Source organism: Octopus sinensis, linkage group LG6 (genome assembly GCF_006345805.1).
Source record: "Octopus sinensis linkage group LG6, ASM634580v1, whole genome shotgun sequence".
NCBI lineage: Eukaryota > Metazoa > Mollusca > Cephalopoda > Octopoda > Octopodidae > Octopus > Octopus sinensis.
Window position 1 is genome coordinate 59,033,045 of NC_043002.1, and position 14,428 is coordinate 59,047,472.

Consider the following 14,428-nt stretch of genomic DNA (forward strand, 5'->3'; position numbering starts at 1 on the left):
CATATATACACACATGTACATATAATACATAACATATACACAGGCATAAACTCATAGTTTCTTCCCTCTGTCTTTCTTTTCTCCTCTCTCTCTTTATATATTTTCTCTCTCCCTCTTTATATATTTTTCTCTCTCTCTCTCTCTTTATATATTTTCCTCTCTCTCTTTATTCTATCTATCTAGCTTTCTATCTATATATATGTATATATACATATATTTATATATATATATATTTACTCAAACACACACACACACTGCTCTGTCATACACACACATACACATACAGTGCTATGTACACTGCACATGACTTCACCTGACTCAAACAATGTAGTTAAACAACAAGATGACAAGCCTAGCAAAACATGCTCTGCAACAGCGTGCAGCATGCAGTGCGCAGCTATTCGGAGCCAAAGGAAAGAAGTGTGTTTATAAATCGCTCTCTGTTGTTGATGTTGTTGTCGTTGAATAGGCGGTTGATATGAGCTAATTCTTTTAATTAACTTTATCAACCATTAATTAAACCCTATAAAACTAACTGCGTCTTTCTAAGACATACAGAAGTAACGAATTTTGGAATTACATATAACTGTCAAGAAAATTATGAACAAATACTAACTCTGAACACAGGTATATCATTATTATTATTATTATTATTAATTATTATTTTTAATTATTTATTATTATTTGTTATTAACTATTATTATTATTTCTCTGTTTGCTTGTTTGTTTGCTTATTTGTTGTGGGTGTGAGGTTAAGGTGCTGGATTACTGACTACAAAAGCTTAGGTTCAAATCCTTCTACTATCATTATTTTGTGTTCCTGAGCACAGTACTCTACTACCTCATTATCAGCACTACCCTTCTTCTTCTTACTATTATTATTATTATTATCATTAAGGCGAGAAACTAGCAGAAATGTTAGCACACCAGGCAAAATACTAAGTGGTATTTCGTCTGCCTCTACATCCCGAGTTCAAATTCTGCCAAGGTCGACTTTGCCTTTCATCTGTTCAGGGTCGATAAATTAAGTACCAGTTGCATACTGGGGTTGATCCAATTGACTGGCCCCCATCCTCCAAAATTTTGTGCCTTGTGTCTAGTGTAGACAAGATTATTATTATCATTATTAAGGGAAGAAACTGGCAGAATTGGTTGCACGCGAGGCAAAATTCTAAGCAGCATTTCATCCATCTTTGGGTTCTGAGTTCAAATTCTGCTGAGGTCAATTTTGCCTTGAATTTTTTCAGGGTTGATAAATTAAGTACCAGTTGCGTACTGGGTTGATCTAATCAACTAATCTCTTCCCCCAAAATTTCAGGCGTTGTGCCTTTAGTAGAAAGGATTATTATTATTATTATATGTTTGACTTTTGCTTTGTATTTGTACAAGTTGACTCCAAGTCCCACCCAGAGACCACAAGTGACAACAAGTTAGAAGTTCATGTTAGTGTTATGCCTAGGGTGTCATATATTTGGTTTTGTACATAGTATTGTTCTAGAGAATGTTTAAGAAAACATCAGAAAATTATGGAGTTGTTTTAAAATTTGAGATTACATAGACAGTATTTTATGTAGGATATGGGCAGTTCCCATGAGCACTATCTTTTAAATTTCTACCATTTGGGGGGGGGGTTTCCTGATATCTGAGCTAGGTAGTAGCAATAATCCACTTTTGCTATAATTCCTAGGGCACCTATGACAACAGGTATTATTTTAGTCTTGAGGTTCCACATTTTGCTCATTTCTATTTCAAGATCTTTATACTTGCTCAGTTTTTGGTAGGTTTTGACTGATACGTTTATATCGATTGGGACAGTCATATCAATAAGGAGGCATGATTTTTGTCTGAAGTCTTTCAATATAATGTCTGGCCTGTTCACATCTATCTTTCTGTCAGTTTGAATGGTGAAGTTCCAGAGGAGTGAGATGTGGTCATTTTCAAGCACTGGAGGTGGTTTGTGTTCCCACCACTTTTTATCATGGGGCAAATCCAGGTTTTTGCAAATTACCCAGTGAATATATTGTGCAGCTCTATCATGCCTGTTAAGGTACTCTGTAGGCACAAGAAGACTGCACTTGGAGATATTATTATTATTACAATTATTATTATTGCTGTTGTTGTTATTATTATTATGATTATTATTATTAAAGTGGTCAATGTAATCAACAATCTTACTTCCCCCAAAATTTCAAGCCTTGTGCCTATAGTAGAAAGGATTATTGTTGTTATTGCTGTTGTTGTTGTTGTTATTCATGTGAAGGCGCGTATCTCAGTGGTTAGAGTGTCGAGCTTACAATTGTGAGGTTGTAAGTTCGATTCCCAGACTGGGCTGTGTGTTGTGTTCTTGAGCAAGACACTTTATTTCACGTTGCTCCAGTTCACTCAGCTGTAGAAATGAGTTGCGACGTCACAGGTGCCAAGCTGTATTGGCCCCTTTGCCTTTCCCTTGGATAACATCTGTGGTGTGGAGAGGGGAGGGTGGTATGCATGGGCAACTGCTGGCTTTCTACAAACAACCTTGCTCAGACTTGTACCTCAGAGGGTAACTTTTTAGGTGCAATCCCATGGTCAGTCATGACCAAAGGGTATCTCCTCCATTATTATTATTAGTACAAGATTGAAAGGCTTGGAGACAAACATTTTCCTCTTTTGCCAAGCCTTCAATAATTTCAACTTAAGCCTTTAGAATTGCTCTGTCAAATGTAATGTTCGTTTATTTATATTATTTTCAATTAATTATGCATTATCTTGTAGTTTAGAGGTATTGGTGATGTGATTTAGTTTTAGAATGACATTGTGGAATTGAGGTGAGAGGCCAGATCTGGCCAATTTCAACTTGGCTGGTTTAAATGCTAAAGGGTAAAGAATAGTGAAGGTGGAGGGCAAGGTCATGTGGTCCAGCAAATTTGTGGCAAAGGTGAGTGATGAGGATGGCGTGAAGGGCCTGGGTGTACAAACCTACTTCTAGTATACACCTAAAGGGCAGAAGACACAGCTGGAAGAGGGTATTTGGTTGTCATAGCCAGGTTAATCCAGGACTATTCCCTTTGTCTGTTCTTTATGTCAGTTTTCTCATTTATCAGTTCTGTGAGTGAAACATAGACATGTTTTTCTAATTTGTCATTGTAAATGGCCATTTGTTGCAGCAAACTAGCAGAATCATTAACAGATTGAACAAAATCCTGTGTGTGAGTGTGTATGTGTGAGTGTATGTGTGCCGATGTGTGTGAGTGAGTTATGTAAACTTCCTCAAGGAATGTGAAAACGCAGGCTGGAAAATGGAGCATTTTCCAATTGAAGTTGAGTGTAGAGGGTTTGTTGGACACAGTGTGAGATGACTGTTGTTATCGTTAGGCCTAACTCATCGTAAAGTAAATACCACCACGACCAATATCCAAACTACAGTGGAGAAGGCTAGCCACTGGATCTGGTTAAAAAGAGATGATGAGCAATGGCTAGAAGAATATTGAGCTTTATATAATAACCAGTTGATCTAGCAAGCAGGACCTCATATCAGTGAAGGGGGGGGGCAGTGATGCCTTTGAGAGGTAGGGCCCGAAACAGTGTGCATTCTCTCCTGATGACCCCCATACACTTGCTGGCTTCTGGTATGCTGAGTTCTCAACTGGTAGCACTTCCATGTGAAAGTTGTTTGCAAAACATCTGACTTGTGTTCTGGGCTGAAATGCCACTGAGACAGTTGAGCAATGGGGTTGATGGAATCAACTAACTCCTCCTCCTAAAAACTGTTAGCCTTGTTTGCAAAATTTGGAACCGTGTTTATTGCTGTTAGTGACAGGAAGAGCATCCTGCCATAGAAAACCTGCCTCAAATATACTTCATCCAATTCATACAAGCAAGGAAAAGTGGACATTAAATGATGGTGATACACACACACACACACCACACACACACACCTACACTCTCACACACTCACACATACACACACACAAGCAATAGGTACAAGAATAGAGAATATGAAGATTGGTACTTCCTCGAAATTTATTTCCTTTTATTTCTCAACTTGCATATTTTATGCTTGTGACTCCATAGTTCACGTTGAAAGACCATGAATGAAGCTGCACAGAAAATTATACCTGGTTGTATATGCAACTGTCCATACATTGTAGTCAAAACATGTGTAGGTCGTCATAACCATAAAAATACGCTGTATGGAATTGTAAAATTTATGGAAATAAATTTTGCAGATGTACCAGTTTCCATATTCTTTACCATTATAATACATTTCAGATAATATTACCATCCAGTGAAATGAAAATGGAATTACACACTGGAGGAGTTTACAGTGTGAGTGACAACCCATAGTAGTCATAGATGTTAAATACTAATCGATATGGTTAGCCATAACCTGGAGCATAACTGAGAGCTACCATGGTATCTGTCGTGATAATATATCCTTCTAAGGGTGGTGAGCTGGCAGAATCGTTAGCACACCGGGTGAAATGCTTAGTGGTATTTTGTCTGCCGTTACGTTCTGAGTTCAAATTCCACCGAGGTCGACTTTGCCTTTCATCTTTGCGGGGTCGATAAAGTAAATACCAGTTGTGTACTGGGGTCGATCTAATCGACTGGCCTTCTCCCCAAAATTTCGGGCCTTGTGCCTAGAGTAGAAAAGAATATTGTTAAGGGTGGCAAGCTGGCAGAATTGTTAGCACACTGGGTGAAATGTTTAGTGGTATTACATCTGCCGTTACATTCTGAGTTCAAATTCCACCAAGGTTGACGTTACTTTTCATCCTTTCAGGGTCAATTAAATAAGTACCAGTTTATGCAGTGGGATCGATGTAATTGACCTAATCCCTTTGTCTGTCCTTATTTGTCCTCTCTATGTTTAGCCCCCTGAGGGCAATAAAGAAATAAATATATCTTTCTGAACTTACATTAATATATATATATATATATATATATATATATATATCTATAGGGGTAAAATATGAAAAATCAACGAAAATGCATATTGCAGATAGAAAAAGGCTATTTATGACAGGTAGTGACAAATATATACATTTAGATTGACTGAGGTAGTAATACGAGTCATAAAGGTCATTATTATGAGATGATTATAAGATGATAATAATAATAAAGTAAAAGAACAAAACGAACCAATTGGTTTACGCAAAGGCTATTCATCGTTTGAACAACACCGGTTAATATACAGTGTCAGGTCTAATAGTTCCTGAGAAAAAAGATTATTTGTAAGGGAGGTAAGTAGTTCTGGAATTAGAGATGTGAGTGATGTAGGTAGTGTATAGGGTTTAGTGGTTTAAATTGAAGAGTTAGGTGTTCTGTATTGAGTTGTGTGTTCATATTTAGTTGGGGGAGAAATTTGTTGATGAAAAATGCCTCTTTATTCAACCTTTGTTGCATTGTGATGTTATGTGAGCATTTGTAAAAGGGAAATATTTGGAAATTGGGATTAAGATTCCTGGTACATCTTTCTATGTGTTCACTCACCTTTAACTATCTGTATTGAGGGTGACGGATTTGCTCTTTGTAAATGGTGATTCTTTGACGGAGCAAAATTCCTGTTTGTCCAATATAGAGTTTACCACATCCTATGCATGTCATGACATAGATTACATTTGCTGAGGCGCAGGTGAAATTTGATTTGATCTTAAATATTTCTCCTTCTTTGAATTGGAATTCTGAACCTCCAGAAGGTGGGGGCATGTTCCACAGTTAGAACGTCCCCATTTTGTTACTTTTGGCTTAGTAGTTAATGGGTAAAGTCTAGCGCTGGTTAATATTCTTTTCAGTGACTTCGGTTGCTTTTTGCTTTTAATAATTTTATATGAGCTTAAAATTTCTTTCATTGTTTTGTCTGCTGTGAGGATGGGAAGGTTTTGAGTGATGATGTTGAAGGCTTCGTTGTTTTTGGGGTTATGTGTGGAGATGTACGGGAGTATTTTTAAGTCTTGTTTAGTATTTCGGCTAGTTTTCCTTAATCTTTGTATATCTATTCCCTTAGCTCTTTTGATGCTTCCATTTACTAATGAGATTGGGTAGTGTCTTTTAATTAGTGTAGATCTAAGTTCAAGGAGTCTATGTTCACGAGTGTATGTATCGGAAACTATGGTGCAGATTCTTTTTGATAGGTTAAGGGTATGTTGATTTTTATGTGTTTGGGGTGGCAGGAGTTAAATAATAGGTATTGTTTAGAGTCTGTGGGTTTATAAAGGATGTCTGTTTCTATGTGGTTGTTGACTATTCTAATTAAGATGTCTAGAAAAGGTAGTTGCTTACTGTTGTGTTCCATAGTGAATTGTATATTGCTGTGTATGTTGTCGAGCATTCTTTTGAAATCAAGGAGTTGATCCATGCTATCTTGCCAAAGTATGAAGCAATCATCTAAATATCTCTTCCAGTTCTCCTTTAAGTAGCAATTGAAAGAGGCGCCATATTTTTCTAGTGATGATTGGTATAACTTAAGTTCGTGGTAACCCATTACGAGGTTTGCAATCACTGGAGCAGCTCTGGTCCCCATTGCAATTCCACATTTCTGTCGATAGTAAGTAGTATCGAACAAGAAATGATTGTTCAACAGGACGAATTTCAGTGTTTATATATATATATATATATATATATATATATATATATATATGTATATATCATGTGATCACATGAGTTACCAGACTATTTGTACTTGTTATTCATTGCTGGTCACAATGCACTTTACATCATTTTAGCTCTTGAATGGTGCCACCCCCACTGGTTTGGTTGGTGGGGGGGCAGGCCAACATTCCCCAGATCAGAAGGCTATTCCATTGTAGGTCACTTTAGCTGTGTGACAAGGAGCTCCATCTTCCATAAATCTTCTTTAATCATTCCACCACTGGAGAAGATTGGAAAGAGTCCTTTCTGCAATATGGACATACATACACTCATGCAGACATACATAGAAAAATGGTTGAGACTGTTTTGTATCTTGGCAAAGAATAACAAGCAGTGAAATACCAAAAAGGGAGCTTGTACATGGTAACTCAACCAGCTAGAAATAGCAACAAAATCTCCCCTCAGCTCATACCTTACTATCTTTAAAGATTGAGAAAGGACACTGTACTTCTAGATCTTTTCTTTACTTGTTTCAGTTGTTGGTTTCTGGCCATGCTGGAGCACCACCTTCAAGGGCTTGATTAAATAAATTGATGCTAGTACTTGTTTTTTTATATTTTTTTTATAAGTCTGGTATTTATTTTATCAGTCACTTTTGCTGAACCACTATGTTATAAGGACATAGACGAACCAACAGCAGTTGTCAAGTGTGGTGGCGGTGATGGTGGTGATTGGGTGGTGGGACAAACACACATACAAAGACACACAGACTTACATACACACACGCACACTCACTTACACACTTATAGATGGCAGGCTTCAACACAGTTTCAGTTTACCAAATTCACCCACAAGGTTTTGGTTAGCCTAGGGCTGTAGCAGAAGACACTTGCCCAAGGTGTTAGACTGTGGGATTGAAACTGGAACCATGTGGTAGAGAAGTAAACCGCTTTACTGCACAGCCAAGCCTGTACCTGTATCACCATCATTATCACCATCGTTATCATCATCATCATCATCCCCATCATCATTACCAGCACCACCATCATCATCACTATCATCTATTTCTTTATTGCCCACAAGGGGCTAAACATAGAGAGGACAAACAAGGACAGAGAAAGGGATTAAGTCGAGTACATCGACCCTAGTGCGTAACTGGTACTTAATTTATCGACTCCAAAAGAATGAAAGGCAAAGTGGACCTCGGTGGAATTTGAACTCAGAACATAGCGGCAGACGAAATACTGCTAAGCATTTTGCCCAGCGTGCTAACGTTTCTGCCAGCTCGCTATCATCATCATTGTCACCATCATCACCACCATTATCATCATCACCATCAGCGTCATCGTTGTCATCATTACCACCACCATCACCATCATCATTATCCCTATCATCATCATCATCACTATCGTCGTCATCCTCATCACTGTTGTCATCATCATCATTATCATTACCACCACCACCACCACCATCCTCATTGTCATTTAATGCATGACTAGCTTCTTTTAGTTTCCATCTGCCAAATCCACTCACAAGGTATTGGGTAGCTCAGGGCTATAGTAGAAGACACTTTACCCAAGGTGCTGCACGGTAAGACTGAACCCAAAACCATGTGATTGGGAGGTAAGCTTCTTAACCACACAGCGACACCTGCACTTACACAACTGTCTATATTTCTATTCAATGTCTCTTTAGTGCAATAAGCATAAAAACATGTTTTGTATTAAAAAAAGAAGATATTTTCAGCTATCAATTAATTAATTAACGTGTAATGAATGTACGAATATTTGCTTTACTGAATGTTAGACCATGTAACCTGTCCTGCAACTACCAAGTTAAATTCCCAACAAATATCAGATTCTTGTTTTATGTGTTGTTTTTATCTGGTCTTATCTGTGTGTTTTTTTTAATTTTCTTTTACTATTTGGTCCCATCTTTATGTTTAACCACAGACTGGTGCTAATTGTGAAATTGATATATTTCATCATCATCATCATCATCATTATCATTGAGGTGGTGAGCTGGCAGAATTGTTAATGCTTGGGGCAAAATGCTTGCCGGTATTTCATCTTGCTTTACATTTGTGATGGTGAATAGCTCAAACATTTGATCATCACACTATACAAGTAATTTGTGCAGGCTTTTCAGCAGGAAATTGCAGAACGATCTTTTACTGTCTATGAGGTGGTTGGCATTAGGAAGGGCATCCAGCTGTAGAAACCTTGCCAAATCAGACTGGAGCCTGGTGCAGACTCCTGGATTGCCAGCCCTCAGTCAAACCAAACCATCCAACCCATGCCAGCATGGAAAGTGGACGTTAAACAATGATCATGACGATGATGAGAAACTACCATCAAATTTATATAGACATCTATCTATCAATATGTCAGTGTCTCTCTCTCTCTCTCTCTCTTTCTCTCTCTCTATATATATATGTGTGTGTGTGTGTATTTATATATATGTGTGTGTGTGTATATATATATATGATCAAAGGCATTTCAACCGTTAATCTGTTACTAGCTATTTCAGAGACACAATATCATATAGAACTCCATTATTCAAAATGTCCTGTCTTTTTTAAGATACTACAGTGTGATTTCAAGGGAAATTTACCAAATGCTTTTTGCAGGTTGAGTGACTCTGCAGAATTATGTTCATTGATCCTTCTTTTTGGTTTATTGTTGACTAATTTTTGTTAAACCTTGAGGAATGAAAGCCAAACGCTGCCATGGGTCACTTTCCTTTTCTACTTTTCCAACCTCTATCCCACTCCTGTTCTCCTATCCCCACTCATATCTACACATCTTGTATCTTTAGCGTCCACCCAGACACCTCATCGCCACCCTATTTTTATCTCTAATCCAACTTTACCCTGGTCCCTCTCCTACTCTTTCCTCTATAATGCATGAAGCCATGTAGCTCTTTTACAGCAAGAAACTTGTTCTGACCCCTTTTCTCATATCTCAGTCACTTATCTCCTTGTATAGAGTCACTTGCATTTCTACAGTAGCACCACTCAGTCATAAAGGTTTCTTAGTTTTGCAAACTACATGGCAACCTCACTAGTGCTGGTGCTAAGAATAAAAATGCACCTTGTGCATACTGCAGAGTGGTTGGTGTTAGGAAGGGCATCAGCTCGTAGGAACCCATGCCTAAACAGATAATGGAGCACAATGCAGTTCTTGGAGCTATTGGATCCTGTCAAACCATCCAACCCATACCAGCACGGAACATGAACCTTAACCGATGATGATGATTGTTCACATACACATGTATATATATTTATATATAAATACATATATGCATACACATTCACCAACACACATATACATACATACATACATACATACATACATACATACATACATACATACATACATACATACACACATACACGTACATACAAAAGCATACATGTCTTCTAAAATTAGTTGGGTGTGAAATTTCTGTGTATTTTATGAGAAAACTGCTGTGGTGGTGGTGGTGATGTGTGTGTGTGGGTGTGGCTGTTAACGAAGATGATGTAGAATGAGAGGCACCTTGTTTGAAAAAGATGATAGACAGAGGCGAAAAAGAAGAGAGAGAGAGAGAAACAGAGAAAGAGACAAGAGAGGAGAATCTGTTTTTTTTTTATTGATTTATTGACAGAAATAATAAACAAATACATTGAGGAACAACTGGAACATTGAGCAATATTTCATTAAATTTATTTATCCAATGTTCCTGACACGCCAGACTTGCTACATTCTTTCAATGCTATTTATACAAAGCAACACGATTCTTTTATTCTTTTACTTGTTTCAGTCATTTGACTGTGGCCATGCTGGAATACTGCCTTTAGTTGAACAAATTGACCACAGGACTTATTCTTTGTAAGCGTAGCACTTATTCTATCGTTTTAGTATTCTTTTGCCGAACCGCTAAGTTATGGAGATGTAAACACACCAACATCAGTTGTCAAGTGATGGTGGTGGGGACAAACACAGACATATAAACATATACACACATGCACACACACACACACACACATATACGATGGACTTCTTTCAGTTTCTGTCTACCAAATCCAGTCATAAGGCTTTGGTTGGCCCAAGGCTATAGTAGAAGACACTTGCCCAAGGTGCCATGCAAAGGGACTGAACCCGGAACAATGTAGTTGGTAAGCAAGCTACTTACCACACAGCCACTCCTGCTGGAGTAACACCTTTAGTTGAACAAATTGACCCCAGGACTTATTCTTTGTAAGCCTAGTACTTATTCAATCAGTCTCTTTTGGTGAACCGCTAAGTTATGGGCACATAAACACACCAGCATTGGTTGTCCAGTGATAATGGGAAGACAAACACACACATATATATATGTATATATATATGTGTGTGTATGTATATATATATATATGACAGGCTTCTTTCAATTTCCGTTTACCAAATCTACTCACAAAGCTTTGGTTTGCCCAAGGCTATAGTAGAAGACACTTGCCCGAGGTGCCATGCAGTGGGACTGAACCTGGAACTGTGTGGTTGGGAAGCAAGCTACTTACCACACAGCCATGCCTGCACCTTTTTTTTTAAAATTATATTCTAGGCCCCTGCTTTTCCTTCTTTGTAGTCCTTTATACTACAGTGGCCCCCAAGCCTTGTTTGGGACAACAACAACAACTTATAACAGCAACAACAAAAGAAATTTCTTGAGCAGGTGTCTTCTACTCTAACCCCAGGCTGACCAAAGCCTTGTGAGTGGATTTGATAGATGGAAACTGAAAGAATCCCATTGTACAGATGTGTGCCTGTAAGGGGTGTCTTTGTATCTGTGTTTTCCCCCCCTCCCCACTGCTTGACAATCAGTATTGGTGTTAATTGGTGAGTTTACATCCCTGTAACTTAGCAGTTCAGTGAGAGTGACCAATAAAATAAGTACCAGGCTAAAGGGGGGGGGGAGTTCTGGGGCTGATTCATTCGACTAAAAATTCTTTGAAGCAGTGCCCCAGCATGGCCACAATCTAATGGCTGAAACAAGTGAACGATAAAAGATTAAAGGTAAACTGAAACAGTGTATTTCAGTAGAAAAACAATAAGCAAATGGTAAACTCGTGGTGCTTATTGCAACTTAACATTTTGAAAATGATGGAGTTGGGGTGGCGCTAGCAGTGATAAGGGAAAATGTAATGTTATTATGAGTCCGAATATACTTGATGCAGGTTCAAACTGGGGAACAAGCTACTCACTGCGTTTTGTCATGGAGGATATATCTTGCTTTTTGACAAATGGTGCACACACACATAGATCAGCTTGCAGTACCATCTACCTAGACTGTGAGATGCTAGCATTTTGGAGTAGTTATCTCCTCTTTGGTTATAGACACTAAGCAAATGACCCTACAAGCTGGATTAAGAGATTATCTCTCTTATTCTCTTCCATTCACCGTATGGTGACTGGCAGCACTATACGATGGCTTACCATAGGAAGCGCTAAGCAGTGATAAGGGACATTGTAATGTTATTATGAGTACGAATATGCATGATGCAGGTTCAAACTGGGGAACAAGCTATTTACTGTGTTTTGTCACAGAGAATATATCTTGCTTTTTGACAAATGGTATGTATACACCGAGATCAACTAAGGGAGGTAATCTCTTAATCCAGCTCATAGTGTCGTCTGCTTAGTGTCTGTGACCAAAGAGGAGATAACTACTCCGAAATGTCAACATCTCATGGTCTATGTAGGTGGCGCTGCAAGCTGATCTATGTGTGTACACACCATTTGTCAAAAAGCGAGATATCTTTATATATAAAAGTGAGGTTGTGTGCTGTCTGTCTCCTACGATTTAGATTCCTAACTACTCCCACATTTTGCGGTGCAGTTTAACCAAAACCGGGTATCTTATAGTCGTGATTCATATCGAGCCCTTCTGGGTATTAGCGCGCGTCTACGATGAGTCTACGATTTAAAAAAAAATTTACCATCAATTTTTCCCATTTTTAATGCATTTTTGGCATATATAAGGGAAGTAACTCTCAAAAAATTTATTATTAAATCTCAGAATGTAAAAAGCTACAGTACACCCCCCCCCTTTGTGGTTAGCCATATTGAGATGGCTATTATACTTTACATCTCTAAAAATGCTTATATAGTTATTTCCCTTACAAACCCGAGCAACGCCGGGCGATACTGTTAGTATTCTCTATAACAAAACGCAGTGAGTAGCTTGTTCCCCAGTTTGAACCTACATCAAGCATATTTGGACTCATAACAACATTGCAATTTTGAAAATGGTCTCGGTTTAGCTGTTTGACATTGTAAGGGCACAGGAGTGGTTGTGTGGTAAGTAACCCTAACCCTAACCAACCACATGGTTCTGGGTTCAGTCCCACTGCATGGTACCATGGGCAAGTGTCTTCTACTATGGCCTCGGGCTGACCAAAGCCTTGTTAGTGGATTTGGTAGACGGAAACTGAAAGAAGCCTATCATATATATATATATGTATATCTTTGTGTGTCTGAGTTTGTCCCTCCAACATCGCTTGACAACCAATGGTGGTGTGTTTATGTCCCTCTAACCTAGCACTTCGGCAAAAGTGACCGATAGAATAAGTACAAAGAATAAGTCCTGGAGTTGATTTGTTCGGCTAAAGGTGGCGCTCCAGCATGTCTGCAGCCAAATGACTGAAACGAATAAAAGAATAAAAGAAAATATGCACATGTGTATGTGCACTGTGTGCATGTGTATGTGTGCATGTAAGACCAAATGTGACACCATGTAAGAGCACTGAGCACACTCTGTAAAGTGGTTGGCATCAGGAAAGGCATCCAGCTGTAGAAAACCATGCTGCAACAGACCGGAGTCTGGTGCAGCCTTTCAGCTTACCAGCCCTGGTCAAACCATCCAACCCATGCCAGCATGGACAATGGACGTTAGATGATGATGATGGGTATATATATATGCACATGTGTGCAAATGTATGCCTCTGTATGTGTGTGTGTGTGTGTGTGTGCGCGTGCATGTGTGTATGTGTGTGTGCATGTAAAACCAAATGCTTGTAAATTTATATTACATGTGTGTATGTATGTCTGTGTGTGTTTATGCATGCATTTAAAGCCAAATACATGTATATGTGTGTACATGCGTATGTTTATATATGTGTTTGTGTGTGTGTGTATGTACACACGTGTGCTTTTTCCTTGTGTATTCATAACAGGGTGGTTTAAAGCAGAAATTTTAAAATAAGGGTTTCATTTATAGAATTAAAAAAAACAAAAATTGATAACTATCTGTCATCATTGATGAGGATGATGATGGTGGTGGTGGTATTGGTGGTTGTTATGATGATGATGATAGTTGAAATCATATAAGTGGTGGGGTTGTGGCAATGGTGAGAGTATGGTAGTGGTCATTATGACAACAATGATGATGATGATGTTGTTGATGGTGGCAATTGTGGTCCTGAATGTGGTGGTGGTGTTGTCATAAAGGTGGTGATGGTAGTGGTTATGATGATGATAATGATGGTGTTGGTGGTGGTGTTGAGGATGATAATGACGATGGGGATGATGATGATGATAATGGTGATGAAGTGGAGGAGGAGATGTTAATGAATGGGTTTGTTGAAAAGGGGGCGCTTGCTGTGTGTCAGTGAATTTTTGGTCAAGGAGATTACAACAGCAGCAACAACCACAACAACAGCAAACACACAACAACAACAAAGCAATTATTTTTGAATTAAAAAACAAGAACCTTCTAAAAAGAAAATATTCCATTTTCTGAGATCATTGGCACCGTTTCAAAAGATTGCAATGATTTCTATGAGACAACAGGGGGAAGTTTTGTCAAATACGACAGAACCCACAACGGTGATGCT

At 38.5% G+C, this 14,428-nt stretch overlaps 1 protein-coding gene across 1 annotated transcript in view; it reads left to right on the plus strand.

Moving 5' to 3' along the window:
- The first annotated feature begins 300 nt into the window (after positions 1-300).
- The window catches only part of LOC115212921 (serine-rich adhesin for platelets), a 207,775-nt gene continuing 193,647 nt past the window's right edge, over positions 301-14,428 (plus strand). Inside the window, exon 1 of the mRNA XM_036503952.1 lies at positions 301-627. The gene's annotated coding sequence lies outside the window, so the exon portion shown is untranslated. The remainder of the gene's footprint in view (positions 628-14,428) is intronic.